Raw genomic sequence first — 15,811 nt, 5'->3', positions numbered from 1 at the left:
GGCAAAGCACTAAAGTACAGCTCCCGACTCGGTCGATTGCTCTCAAGATAAACTCATGACACTTGTTTCTCTCCTTGCAGACAGGGTATATATAGCTTTGAGAATATTTCTGAGAACATGGCTGAAATTGCGTTCTAGAATGTTCTCGCTCTGTCTACGGCATATCCTCAATTTTTTCGATAAACCTCGCCAAATGGGCGATTTTGAACCAGACCTGGCAAACCTAACACCGCTTTGCGGGGAAGCTATGTCACCGCTCAGCCGCTGGGCATTTCGCAACAGTATGATTTGAAATCATGGATTTCGAATATCGCATTTATACACTATTAGCATGAAATTTTATTTTATTTACATATATATGCACTTCTAATACGCAACGAAAGAAATGGGGATAGAAATTATAGATATATAAAATATATCAGCATATTTATATAAATAGCTGCACACATCAAACAATTATACACAGATAAACGAATAACAAATAAATACATTTTCATTTAAATATTTATATTTAGTGCATTAAATATATATTTCTATCTATTATTAAAATATATAACTGTTACTGTTGGTTGCAATTAGTATGAAATATTTTACGAAATTTTATTAATATTATTGAATAATAAATAAATTATTTGAACAGTTTTGCATACGTGAAATTCCTTCATAAGACTAACTTAAATTAAAAGAAGCAAACGGAAGACATTTATTTTTTATGTAAATATCACCTTTATTAATATTTTATATAAAACAAAAACAATAATAAAATTGGCACTTTTTTATTAAACTTAATTCTTTCATACATTATTGCAATCATGTACGTTAAATATATAAAATAAAGAGAAATAAACCTAATAAATATAATTATTTTCTTACCGACGATACTAATATTAAAAATCCGACTAATATATTTAAATTGTATACTGAATTGAGACACAAGTTCAGAAGAAAATGGTCTCGTGATTAAATATATTTTAATATACATTCCTTGGTTTGAGAATTCTTATTTAAATTCTTTATAAAATATATAAAAAAATTATGAACAATGGAGCAATTAAGAAAAACATTGTAAATTTCAAATAAAAAACTTACTACCATTGTCAAAATATTATTTTGTAACTGTACTGTATTTCTCAGTAACATTTTTCATCTAAAGACATCTTGAATGTTCTGAGTCTCAATGCAAATTTAAAACTTTATTTGAAAAAGTGTTCGATTAAAATTATTTTATTTAAATCCCTAACGCAGCTGAATGCATAAAATGCATTTAAATAAATAAATAAAATGAATTTGCTTTAAAATGAATGAATAAAAAGCAGTTTCAATTTTAAAAAAAGGAAAAAATTAACAATTTTAGAAATAGAGATGGAAGCAGATATTTAAATGACTACCTCCTTTCTTGAATATCAGTGTATTTTTAATATATAAAAATTTTAACTTAATAATTTTAATTAATTAAAATTTTTACCAATAATAAATATCACAATGAAATGATCTCAAAGCTTGCATGAAATTAAAAAATTTAAATTTAAATTTTCAAATTTCATGCAAGCTTTGAGATCAGATTTTATAAAATCCCAAATAATATTTTTATTAACAATATCATTGATACTATTCCATACTTCCTATATTGTAAAAATAAAAAACACCGACTTCGGAAAATATTTATCGACCTAAAGGCATCTTGAGTATCCTCTTTCTCAATTACAATAAAAACTTCAATAATAACAAACGCGCAGTAGACAGAACAAAAGATTGAATATAGACGGAAGATATATATATATTCATATACATTCATATATATATATATATATATATCCACCTCTCCAACAAGTGCGTTTGTGTGTGTACATATATATATATATATATACATACACAGCGTTGAAAGCGAGCAATTGTCCAAGAAATATTCTTCATCCCCCCTTCTAATGCCAGCCCGCCCCTACCAAGCAACAGCAGCATCATCATCACCATACAGGAGCACAAGTTGAAAAGACTCACGGTTAGTAGTGCAGTATATGTTCGCAAAAGATAAGGCTCGCAAAGAAAAGAGCACAGAATATAAGGCTTAGGGAGGCACAGTGAACAAGCTCGCCTTGGCTGAGAGGGGGCGGTTGGGCAAAGGCGAGGGCGAGATGGGGGAGGGCAGCTCGCTGTGTTTATGTGATAAAGTTTTCGATGCCCGCGCCTCTAGTCTCTTCTCACTTTCCATTTAGAAAGGGACGGTTATCATATCTGGTGTTAGCATCCACACGGACTCGGATGTTTAGAAAAGGAGAGAGACCGAGGAACAGGCATGGAGAGTAGCGGGAGGCGGAGGAGGAGACGGATGGGATGAAGATGGGGCGGGGCCGGGCGGGTGGAGGCGGGGAGTCCAGTTTGCTGTATGGGCGATAACAATAAGCATTCTATCTCTGCTTACCGATAAGCAGCTATCGGCATCCCGCACACGCGCATTTCGGCGCGAAGTTTGCGTTGCGTGATTTCTTCATAGAGTGCGGATTTGCTGCAGTGATAAGGTACTTATCAAAAGACTGCAAGTTGCTCTTCTTCCTTCTCTCTCAGTCTCTTTCTCGCTCTCTCTCTTCTCACAGAGAGCCTGAGAGGAAAAGATTTGCAGTTGTCTTTCTGCAAAGACACTACACATATATTTATATACCTATAAACGTGTATAAATATTTGAAGTCGATATCGCGCATGGACAGCGCACAGAGAGACCGGTCATCTTCCGTAATATCGCAGATATCGAAAGATACTGCACGGAACTCGTCGGCGATGTCTTTATAGATAGATAAGCGGAGAGATAAAGATGTAGTGAACGTTTATTTTTTATTCGTTCTCATCACGGCCACCAAAAAATATTTCAAAATCCTTATGATGCAAGTTTAATTGAATTGAAATTTTGCAGGAAATTCTACCCATAGTAATATAATGATACAAATCACACGTTAAAGTAAAAGAGCGTTTAAAAGTAATTCTCAAATAGCAAAGTACGACATTAATAAAATTTAATATTAAAATAATATTTAATTCGCTCATAAAAAATCGTAATTTATTGGTATAGGAGTGCTTATGATATATCACTCTAAATGTACGAAATGACTGCTTTGCTTGGAATGTGTCAAATAAAAAATAAATTAATAATTTATAAGGTATTTCTCAAACTTTCCTAGCGTGCCATCGTGGTGTAGTAGTTCTGCACGCTGGGCCGGTACTCCAGAGGTCGATTTCCGGCAAAGGCGATTACTAATTTTTCGTCTCTCCGACTTCTAAAATTCTACTCTCTCTACAGTGGCTCCCGAACCAAAAGTGTGATGGATAACGATTCTCCACACCCAGGGTTTGGCGACTGGGTGCCTTAAAACCCCAGTCGCCCTTTAAAAAAGGGGGAGTATATAAGGTATTTCTCCCGCCTTCGTGGTGTAGTGGTTCCGCACGCTGGGCCGGTATTTCAGAGGTCCGTGGTTCGATTCCCGGCGAAGGCGATTGCTAATTTTTCATTTTGCCTGCTTTCAAAAAATCCTAATGTCTCTACAGTGGCGCCCGAACTAAAAGGGTGTTGGATGAGGTTTCTCCACACCCAGGATTTGGCGGTTGGATCCCCTAAAAACCTCAGTCGCCCTTTAAAAAGTATATAAGGTGTTTCTCCCACTTTCCTAGCGTGGTTTCGTGTTGTAGTGGTTCTGCACGTTGGACCGGTATTCCAGAGGTCCGTGGTTCGATTCCCGGCGAAGGTGGTTGCATATTTTTCATCTCTCCTGCTTCCAAAAATACCTAATGTCTCTGCAAATTAATTTCTTGTGCAATTTATCTGAAATTTTCGAAATTTCCAGAATTTTTTCTATTTGAATGTAGCATGTTCTTTAAAATATGACGTAAGTTTACCAGTAGAGATGAAATAGTTTTAAAGAATGTTTTGCAAGTGTGGCAATTAATTTTAATTAATCATTCATTGGTTAAATTCCTGGACACTACAATTTGAACAGCCAATGAGAACGTAATATAAAGTTGGCAATTAATATATATCCTAACAGAATCCAGAAGTTTCCAAAGTAATTTAGTACTTTTTTAAAGGTCAGAGAACATTCTTTACTGAGCCTGTCAATAAGTAACCATAATATTATTAATTGATAACTGAATAAAGTTTAACAAATTATCGTATATTGTGTATAAATTATGATATATTTTGAACTAAACATAACTCGCTATGAAAACGAACGACACATATTATCCTGTTTTTAATCGGGAAGCTAAGTAAACGGATAATACATAAAATCAACAAAGCAATAACCTTGCGTTTGGCGTAGATTTTAGTCAAGAACTCTTTCTATTTCAAAGCAAACAGGTACAGGTTTCCCTTTATCAGTCTTGCTGATTTCTTTGATCCTGATGAAGAGAGACCTGTACCTGTCTGCACTCGAAATCTACTGTGTTCTTGACTAAATCTATGACAAACACAAGGTTGTTGCTTTGCTAACTTTATGTATAACTTCAGCGTGTTTCTCTTCTATTATGAAATGGGTAATACGTTTGAAATGGGTAATACGTTTGAAATGGGTAATACGTTTGAAATGGGTAATACGTTTGAAATGGGTAATACGTTTTCGGCGAAACATAATAAATTTTTCTTTTGATTATTCAGACTGAGAAAATAAAGCATACATAAAGAAAGAAAAAAGACTTCGGAAATTCATCAGAGGAAAAATTTCAAAAAACTCTAAAATAATAAAACCACAAATATGTTTTCGTAAAATTAAATGAGATATATAAAAGTTTCAAGCGGAAACAGCGCATTCAAATTAACATAAATCTATATATCTGAAATTAATAAACAAAATTCCTGTTTTAAGTATCTGTATTTTAGGCATTAATTAGTTTCATAACATCCAAGAGTCTTCTCTTCTATTCTGAAATAAAAAGTGGCTATTCTAAATATTCAAGATATTTTTAACGTAAAATCAATTTAAATCTTCTAGCTCTGCAAAGGGATCTCCCTTTTTTTCCATAATAACATCTAACAACAACTTTTCTTCAATCATTAATATGAATTAAAGATCTTGTCAGCACCTTACAGTTTTTCACTATCTTATGATGTACGGTCTCCATCTCTTCTAAGAACATTAGCAAAAAAGTAAGATTATTATCAGGAACGACCCAAAGCAAACGTACATTTGTCTGATAGTGCTAACAATCATTCATTTTTAAAAACTCAAATGATGTACTTGATTTTCCCAAAACTTAGCATTAGAGAGTATGATGGATTTGAGGAGATAGCAATCATAAAAGGCAAGCAACAAAAACCAGCAATTTTTTGTATATTTTCCCTACCTTTATACTTGATGACAGACGTATATAAACACCTTTTCGAGATGCATGTAGTTTATCTTTAATGAAAGACAAACAGAGGTTTTATCTTCCCTTTGGAAAAGAAGAGTACAAACTAGAAAGGCGTCTTTTGAATAGGTTGGGCAGGGCTGATTCGTGATCCTTTATAGAGTTATCTTAACAGCCTATCTAAGATGGCGGCGCGATAAGCTCGTTTAACGACTGTGTTCTGCGCATGCTCGCATCCCAGCGAAGGTGAAGGTCTCCCTTTGTTCCTGAAACAGAGCGGAGTTTAGGTGTTTTTCGAAGATTTGTTTTACATTGTTTTCAAGATTATCTACCTAAAAAGGTGGTTTTTCAACTGATCTATCAAACACTGAATCTTTACACAGCAGTAAAACAAATGAGAGTTTTAAGATATTCTATTCCCGTATTACCTAGAAACAAGAAAATAATTATTTATTATTAATGTATTGCTTGGCACCAGAAAAATAATTAATTTGCAGAAATTTCATCAGTCAAAAGCTAAGAACCTTTCGTATATTTAAGAATTTTTAGTAGCAATTTTTAAAGTAACTCAATAAAATGAAAGGTTTCTGGACAGTCTAAAAGGCAAAGCATAAATGACAGAATAAAATGTATAGAGAATAGAAAATTTTAGGAGAGAGAAGTTCTTGAAAACAAAGAGTGGGCTTGCCCGAAGTCGATCGCTGGAGTCCTGAATAATATCTCTTTATTGCACCGCTGTTTAAAGCACATTGTAGCACACAAGTAATATAACAATTGCATGTCTTTTTAGAGTCATTAGGTTGTTTTGAAGCAGAGAGATAGGAAAATGAGCAACGCCCTCGCCGGGACTCGAACTTGGACCTCTCGAATACGCGGCGAGTGTACTACCGTTACACCACGAAAAGGAAAAAAGAAAAGAGGGAGAAAATACCTCCTTATATACTTATATATATATATATATATATGTATGTACTTAGACATATATATAGTTCCCCTTTCAAAGGGCAACTGGGGATTAGGGGACCAAAGCACCAAATCGTCTTGATGACGAATTATAGTTCACCAACGTTTTGTTCGTGGGCCACTGTAGAGTCATTAAGCTTTTTTGAAGTAAGAGACATGAAAAATGAGCAGTGCTCTCGCCAGGATTCGAACATAGAACTCTCAAATACGCGCTGACTGTGCTACCATTACACCACGAAGGTATTCTGGAAGGAGGAAGAAACTCTTCGCCATACGAACTAATCTTTCGGCTTTTACCTCATACCTTAATTATTTACATTAGTATTACGGAATATGAGGGATACATATTTCACATGGCCAGTTTGTAATTAAACCCTAAATCCTTCGAAAAGGATCTTTCAAGACCTTCTCTACATCTTTGTAATATTACCAAAAATTCCCAGAGATGTGGTAAAGATCAAGAAATTCTTACACAAATATATTCAATGAACATTGAGTACAATACCTACAACATACAACTACAACAATACCTACAACATGATTTTTATTTTCACCTGCATCACGTACCAATTAAAAATATATATCATAATAACACCTGCAGTTATAAAAATTTAATATTTATTAATTATTTATATATTATAGAGACGTATTCGAGGAGCTACACACCTGAACGAATAATGACTTCACGGGGACATTCAGTTGCAAAAACTCGGCAATGTTTACTTTATACACATGAAGAAAATTATGTGCCTAGTCTATTTTTGTGACTAAAAATGGAACTGCAGATTAAATAACTTGTGTCTTTTAGTGTGATCTCTTCGGATGTAGGACTGCACAAATGAATTGGCCGATTGAATGAAGTACTTTATTTTTAGAGCATATACCAAGAATTTATAATTAATAACTTTGGAAGCAGCTTTCCTTCTATGTTCGAGAAACATGAAAAAAATTCATGGATACTCAATGAAAGCGTAGTGATAAGAATTGAAACTTCTCATATCTAATTTAAACAGCCGAAAAACTGTCTAGAAATTTTTCATTTTTCTTCTATGCTAATGTGTATAAAGACATCAAAAACAAATACCCACGTAAATGCGTCAGATTTTGTAAATTATATAAATAAAACAAATAGCTAGTTTAAATTTAAAACACCCCAAAAGAAAATGCATCTTCGACCAATCAGGAAGTCCCATGTAAAACAATCAATAGCAAAAATGCCATAGTGGGTGTATTATACTCTGATGATGACTACCAGATGCCTCACTGTGGAAACTGATTTTTCGAGTAAAACAAAATCAGGTACATTTTTTGATTTTAAAACGATTACAGAATTTTCTTCATGGAAATCAGTGATGTGGCTTGTACAGTAATTAATACAATTACGCACAAATATATTAATTACACTGTACACGGCATGATTACCCGGATATCAAATAGCTTTATTTTTTTAATTTCAGTAAAATGAAAGTATATCCGCAACTGTCCTGCGTGACTGTCTTGAATAACAAACAGCATAAAAATATTAATTATACTGCTCTAGCTCTTGCAGCTGCTTTATATAGCTGTATTTGAGTTGATAATGTAGCTGTATTTGTCGTAAATATATGACATGATAACACATATAGGTATAAAACTTTAATATTTATTGGTTATTTAATTATAGAGACGTCTTCAAGAGCTACATACCTGAACGGAGAATGACTTCACGGGGACATTCATTTACAAAACCTCGTCCATATTTACTTTATACACATGAAGAAAACTATGTACCTAGTCTATTTTGTGAGTAGAAATGGAACTGACTAGAAATCAATGACTTTGAAAAGATGTTTCTTTTCACGTTATTTCGTTTTGTTCAGCCGCTCAACCGGTATAGTGGTTAGCGTCACTGACAGCCGTGCCGAAGGGCCGGAGTTCGAATCCCAGAGAAGGCTTGGTTGTAAATGCACAGTGTCCGTGTGGCATAGGGGCACTCTAAATATGCAGCGAGTCGAAATCTCTCTCGAGAGATGAATGGTAGGGTAAGAGAAGGTAGGAGACTCTCGGACCCGTCCCCCGGGGTGCTCTCAATCAAAATTGGGGGAGGAACTGAGCTAAATCGCACTGTCACCTGTTAAGTGCTCAAGGTTGTTGCCAACGACAGGCATACCTTGCGCTCCTATGTGCGAGATATATCGTGAGCTTGGGCTGACGTCAAACAAGTGAGATTAGTCAACAACAATAATCGTTTTGTTGAAATGTGTGCAACATTTAATTACTAATTAATTTCCCCCATGTATATTAACTATAAAAGTTTGACATGTTGGGCAGAAATTAATTTAAGTTCAATGTATATCGGAAATTATAAAACTAATAGAAGCAAGAATAATCCTATAAATAAAAAAAAAATTACCTTTAACCAAAAAACACAAAACCGAATTCCTTTTGGCTTGAACAAACGCAATTCAAGCCAAAAGGAAGTGGTCCAAGCCATTTACTCTAATAAATAACAAAAACGTAACACGTAGGTAAAATTAATAATAAAGTGTTTTGGTGTTTTTATTTCTGACCAGGAAAACTGCATCTGACAGATCGCATCAAACGACCTCGAGGCTTACAATACACGAAAGTTCCATTTCAAACTGCATAAAAACAGCATTTTTTTTTTTAATTCTTGCATTACGCTTAACTCCGATAGCATTATACTAAAAACGATTGCTGAAGAGCAGAAGTTTGCAAAAGAATGTATGCAAATTAAATTTTTATGAGTTTACCCCCACGAAAAAGTTAATTTGTTTTTAATTTTTGATTTTTGTCAGCAACCTTATCTCTGTCTTATCACGTTTTTTGTAAAGCAGTGGCACTTAAATTTTTATGTGCGGGGTTTATATTTGTGCAGGTTGGAATAACTTCGCCCCATACCTTGAAGGGGTAATCAAGAATGAAACTGTGCAAATATTTCGAGACCTTTCTTTGAGCTACTATTTTTTTAATGTTTATTTCACTTTTGTTGAAAGAAGGTCCTCCAGTATTATGAATGCTGATTTAAAAGAGCGAAAAAAATAGCAAAAATGTCCAGGTTTTTGTGACTTAATTACAATTTCCAGGAACTCGTTTGCAGTATGGAGTTTTCGTTTCTTTTGCAAAGAGTTTTTTGCCGCACGTAAAGAACTTCGTAATGAGTGCTCGCTGGTGTATTTGTTATATTCTTTCTTAAAAAATTGACGTTTAGTAGTTGTGCCTTTTAAAACATGTAACTAATTAGCTAACTATTTACCATTAATGACATAGAATTTATAATGTTACCATGATTATTTGGAAAATAAAAGAAGATAGATGAAAATTAGTAATTTTCTCTATGATCAGATCTCTTTAGTGGTATTGGATATACCTTTAGACAATAATTAGCAGCTTTAATTTGGCGTTAGGTAACTGATGTTACCGTCCCCTGCCAAACTGAAGTATCATATTTTTGAATTTAAATAAAGAAAGTAATTAAGAAAATTGCTATTGTAAATAGGTTGTAGTTATTATTCCCATACTTTCTGTTGCATTTCGATGGAAGTGTTTCATTAGGTACTCAAAAATGGAAAAACTTTAAATTACTAAGACTTGTGAGCTTTACCGCAATATAAATATCCTAACTTAGTCTAATGAAAACCCCGAGAATTGATACATTTTGCCATTTTTTTTGCCCAAAACGGATGTCAATCTCAAATGAAATTTCGAAACGGCATTTTGCGCCGAAACTTTTAAATGAGTTGTATCACTTTTCAAATTGTTGCCACCAAATATGCACTTTAATAAAGAAATTAAATAATGAAGAATCTACATGAATGTATGTAGGTTTCTCGCCCTGTGAGAAAACAACGGAACCTAGAGCCATCAAATTTTGAGTAACTTAGCCCTCTACTCGAACGCGGGCACCTGGAAACCTGAACTTTTCATTTCGAATTAATTTTATTAATTATTTCAAATTTTTCAAAGTTTTAACGAATTTTTGATTAACAAACACATTTTAAGGGTAGCAGTGGCAACACTGTACGGGAAAATAAAACATTTTATCTCCAGCACTCGAGACTGTGTATTCGGGAATTCTAAAGATATGCTGTTTTTAAATATTGTTTTTTACCGTTTAAGTGAATTTTATGTGGTGTAAGCCCTAAGAATCTGATATTTAGTAAATAAAGTAAACACACAAAACGTTAATAAGAAAAAGACAAAAAGTGTTTCATAAATCAATCTTAATGAGAAAACTGAGCACTGATATGATAAACTGAGAAAAGACAGAAAAAAAGAGAAAAATGTATCCCAACATTTAACGCTGCATCGGAAATTCTGAGCTTACAATGCTGCTTTTATCATTTTTGTAATTTTACTGTTGTATTGTATATGGCATAAGTACGGAGAAAATGATGCGTATAATAAAGCTAAAAGGACCCCCCCCCCAAAAAAAAAAGAAAAAAAAAAGAAAAAAAGAAAAGAAAAAAAAAAAAAAAAAAAAAGAAAAGAAAAAGTGGATTAGGAATGAGCGAGTGTAACAACAGACTGGTAGACTACGAGTTTAGCGAAAACGTAAGATTTCTGTAGCTGGAGGTTAGAAACTGTTTTTTACCTCAAACGTCCTTGGATTTTCTCGTGTATTCTGCAAATACCGGCCAGCTTTTTCCTTCTCTCAGTTCTCCATGCAGACACCCTTTATTATCTGCAACTAGCTTTAATGTAATTTATCTTGATAAAAAATATATAATGCAGTTTTGGAACTTTTATTTATTTCATATTATTTCATGCTAATTTTTTCTAGCATTCTCATAAAGTAGCAAAACTGTAATAAAATATAAAATTCTAATTTCAGAAAACGTTTTGAAGATATTAGTTAAGTTTGAGATATTTTTGAAAAGAATTATCAGTTTTAGTTTTAAATTACCTGCTCACTGTAGCTGTAGCTGTGAGAAAGTAAATTTATTTATTTTCTGAGAGAAATCGCACACCAAGCAGCTCCGTATAAGAAGAAACCAAGCCCATCATTAAGTTATCTCGCGCTCAATTAAAACACGGCCGCTATAAAATTAATATACATCGATAATAAGAAATTAATATTGTGATAGCAATAAAACAAACAAAAAATTAACGACCTTAGCAGTTTATTTTATGGTCGTTCTCTGGATGGAAGACAGCGCTTTTAGCCTTTTTAAAAAAAGCAGTTTTTAAAACAAAACGCCGAAGCATCGTTTAAAAAACTGCAGCCGTTAGCGACTTCGCTCGTAATATTCGCTCGGAAAACAAAAGGTTTGGGGTTCGAGTCAATGGGAAGGTGTTCTTAATTACCTCCCCTCATCCTTCCTCTCATGGGTCGTTCTGGGAGGTGTAATCAGCTTGTAACTTTTGCGAGTTTTGAGTGTTTTTCCAAGGTATGAACGCTATAATCGAGTCGACAATTTTAAATGCAACGCGGTCCTTAACTGCGACTGATATCGCGGCTGTACTATCGTTTGGACAGATCACGTGATGAGGCTAGCATTTCCTCCGCATCCTAAACCCCTCCCTTCGAACTTCTCGCTTTCGTATAGCAATTTTTAGCGAAGTAATTTAGACTCGTTTTCTTTTTTTTCTCCTCTCCTCAATTCCTCAAAGCTTTAAAAGTAATTCAAAATTGATAGACACAGGAAATGTATATTTAATACCACCCTTAACGATATTGGCACCCTTAAAAACTATTAACCCTTTATCATGCAGTAGAAAAATAAACGCGTAAGAACGGTTGGGGGGGAACAGGCGGTGTTCGCAATTGGGACACTTTTAGGAACATTTTTAACTGTTTATTATGTTTGCTTCTTTTTACATGTCAAGCCATACATCACGTGTTCTTTTTTTTTCCTCCTTCCAGGCGAAGTTTATCCCTACAGCTTAGGGAAAAAGCGATAAATTAGGGAAAATTGCTCTAACGACAGTGTTAAGTTACTTTATAGTTTTGTTATGAAAAGCACTTAAGTAAAAGTCGCAGTGAAGAAAATATTTTTTTTTAAATTTTATTTATTTGTTCGTTTATTTTTTTTTGTCTGCTTTGCGGGGTATAATTTCTTATATAATCGCTCTAAAAATTACTGCGCTATTGTTATGCCCACTTTTTCTAAAATTAGATTCTTAGTAAAGTGTTTGAATTTATCCCAGATATTTTCCAGCGGTTTTTAAGAACTTAATTCCATAGATGCTGAGAAGTAATAAGACTCATTACGTAACTGTTCTAAACACGAGCGTAGATACAGTAGGTTATAAAAGCGTGGGCTCAGATATTGCAGGCTTTATGAATGTGCTATTACTGTTAAAAATAAAGAAAGAAAGAAAAAGAATTTTAAAATTAAAAAATTAACATTTCAAACTCAAGAATTAATAATTTCTAAATTTCCAGAACAACAAATGAAATATCTAGACTACTTCAAAATAGTCTGTAAAAATTTTTAAAATGCTTGCAAAATCTTTTTGAAGTTCAAAATAATTTGTGAAAAATTGAAGTGGTTCAAAAAATAGCTGATATTATTTAGAAGCCAAACTGAACGATCTGTGAGTCATTGCGCAACAAGATGCTTAGTGCGCTAATGCCTATAAAATTTTTAAATTATGAATCTAGTTATATTTAAAGCCTTTTCTTTGGAATATCATATAAATCAACTTTTTTCCAACTGTACCTTTATTTGCGAAAATCCTTATTGATTCCAGATAAATTATTTTTATTCATAATTTGATAACCGGATATTTTGCCATTAAGAGATGTTGACATTATGCAATAATAAAAAAAAAGTAACCAGATCTTATAAAATCTATATGTTTATGCAGGCTCTGTACAACAAACTGTGACTTAAATTGCAACTAAATTTTAAAATCTGTTTGTTTTAAATAATTGTTTATGATGTTAAAAGAGTTTTATTCTCATTCAGATGCTTAGCTAAAATAGATATATCATTTTACTTATTTTTATTCCATATTTAAGTCAGGTAATATCCAATAACGTAATTATTTGTTTTATTGTTGTAAAAATAATTCTTGTGTGAGGAATTATCTAATGCTTCTGTTACTTTTAATCAGAGCTATAATTACACCGGAGCCCTAAATAAGAAGGCTCTGGCGCTTCTTTCACGTAACTGAACAACAATTTCAGTAAAAACTTGATCTCGAAAATTTTATTTTTTACAATAAAACTGTATTACAAGTCGTTTAATAAATTTAAATTTATCTCTTTACATTTTATTTTATTTTAATTATTTAATTACTTTAATAATTTAACTATATTAACTTTAATTAATTAAATATAATCATTAATTAAATAATAACTGACATATATTAATTATCAATACTAATTAAACAATAATTAATAGTTCCGTAATAATTAATTATTTAATTTTTAATTAATGATTTTAATAGTCGTTTTATTTATTGTGAAAATGTATCAGCCGACAATGAATATGAAAAGAAACTGTGCGAGATATATCTTCTGTTTAATGAGTGTGTAAGTTCATAAAAATGTTTCGTTTTAAATTATCGGAGTATAAACATGTTGACGCAATAGTCTAGCTATGTTTGATGAAAGGATGCTTCAGAATATTGAAATCACTGATTATCATATTACGCAGACTATCATATGCAGTAGTCTTAATTTGAACGATGGAGAAAGATTAGGCCGGTGTACGAACAGCCGACGACTACATTTCATGAATTATTCTAGGCAGTGCAATCTGATAAATTCAGTGAACCGGAAATATATAGTAATTAATCATGGGCTGATGGAGTCAACGTGTTGCATATGCAGCACATTTGATGAATTCCTACGATTTCGGTTAATTTAAATAAAGACAAAGCTTTATGAAGACTGTATTAGGAAAAGCTTCCTTTCACCGACAGAAAAGCCAAGTATTTTATTTTACGCCACCCGTAAGCTTTCCCGTGATTATTGCGTATTTTAGTTTAAGGATACAAATCTGTTATGCATGTTAAATAAATTGCTGATGATAATAATATATTCAAATATAGTAATTACTCCTTGCCATGACATTCATCGTGGCAAGGAGTCAAACGACAAGGAGTCTTACGAAGCGCAAGGGGTCAAATGCGCTTGGTAAGAACCTTGAGCACCCTGTAGGACCAAGGACCAAAGCATTTTGATTACGGAGTACCTTTACAATTAAATGCAATTACCTCCACATCTTCGTTAACGGAAATTAAATGAAAGCCCGATTCTACCTCAGTTCTGCCCCCAAATTTGAGAGGGGACAAACAAGTTCCACCTCTCTTTCTTTACCACCAGCCTTTGTATAAGACTTTCGTCTCGTGGCATATTTAGAAGGCCCCCATGCCGCACACACACTCGAGATTCGAACCCTTTCCCTTTGGTATGGCACTCAGCTTCGCTAACCACTATACTGGTTGGGAAGCTGAAGTATTTTAACGTCATTATTTACGATATTTTTAACACTATGAATAAAATCATAATTGTTTCGCGTTATCTATTTCTTTTGATTTTGATAGAGATGGTTTGTTTATTCATCCACAATAAAGACAAGAAAGTACATTTTACAAAAGACACGTGACTGGTTTTCACCTTCAGTGAAGTTTAGGCGATCCGAATTTTCTGCCTGCTTTTCTTATATTTTGTAAGAAGTATAACGATTTTATTAGTCCAAAGGGGCTTTGTTCCTGAAGGACTATTGTTTTCGTTTTGCGATTTTGCGTCGGACTCTTATAAACGTCGGTTCACTTTTCAAACTGTTGCCACAAAATATTAGAGTCCTGCATTATATTTGAAGAAATTAAATAATGAAAAATCTGCATAAATGATTGTCTATTTCTCGCATTGTGATAAAACAATGGTACATAGAGCCATCGAATTTTGAATGACGAAATCCTACTGCGAATATGGGCATCTGAAATCCCAAATTTGGAATTTGTTTTATTATAGATTTTATATTTTGTAAAACTTTAACGAATTTTTGATTTACAAACTCAATGCTTTAAAAGCGAGAAATGGCAACGTTATATAGAAAAAAAATACTTTTATCTCCAGCTCGCGAGACTGTGTATATCGGAAATTCTAAAGATATGCTTAGTTTAACATTATTTTGCGATATTGCTGTTGCACTGGATCTTATGGTTTAAGTGCGAGGAACATGATATTTAATAAAGAAAGGTAACACACAAAATGTTAAAAAATGCCCCTTTGGACGTAATTTAAAATCTGAAACATTTCAGATTTTGTTTTTAGTCCAAAGGGATTTCAGTCCCGAAGGACTATTGCTTTCGTTTTGGCATTTTGCGTCGGACTCATAAACGTCGGTTCACTTTTCAAACTGTTGCCACAAAATGTTAGAGTCCTGCATTATATTTGAAGAAATTAAATAATGAAAAATCTGCATAAATGATTGTCTATTTCTCGCATTGTGATAAAACAATGGTACATAGAGCCATCGAATTTTGAATGACGAAATCCTAATGCGAATATGGGCATCTGAAATCCCAAATTTGGAATTTTTTTTTTTTTTTTTTTTTT

The 15,811-nt window shown here is 33.2% G+C and overlaps 1 protein-coding gene across 1 annotated transcript in view; it reads right to left on the bottom strand.

Annotated features, from left to right (window-relative positions):
* LOC118192605 (zinc finger protein ush-like) overlaps positions 1 to 15,811 on the bottom strand; it is a 373,369-nt gene that overhangs the window by 162,281 nt on the left and 195,277 nt on the right. The gene's annotated exons all lie outside the window — the stretch shown is intronic.

Source organism: Stegodyphus dumicola, chromosome 12, assembly GCF_044657685.1.
Source record: "Stegodyphus dumicola isolate Sdum_Otavi_A_Nest chromosome 12, ASM4465768v1".
NCBI lineage: Eukaryota > Metazoa > Arthropoda > Arachnida > Araneae > Eresidae > Stegodyphus > Stegodyphus dumicola.
The sequence above is the reverse complement of the archived record's forward strand: the minus strand, read 5'-3'. Positions and strand labels throughout refer to the sequence as shown.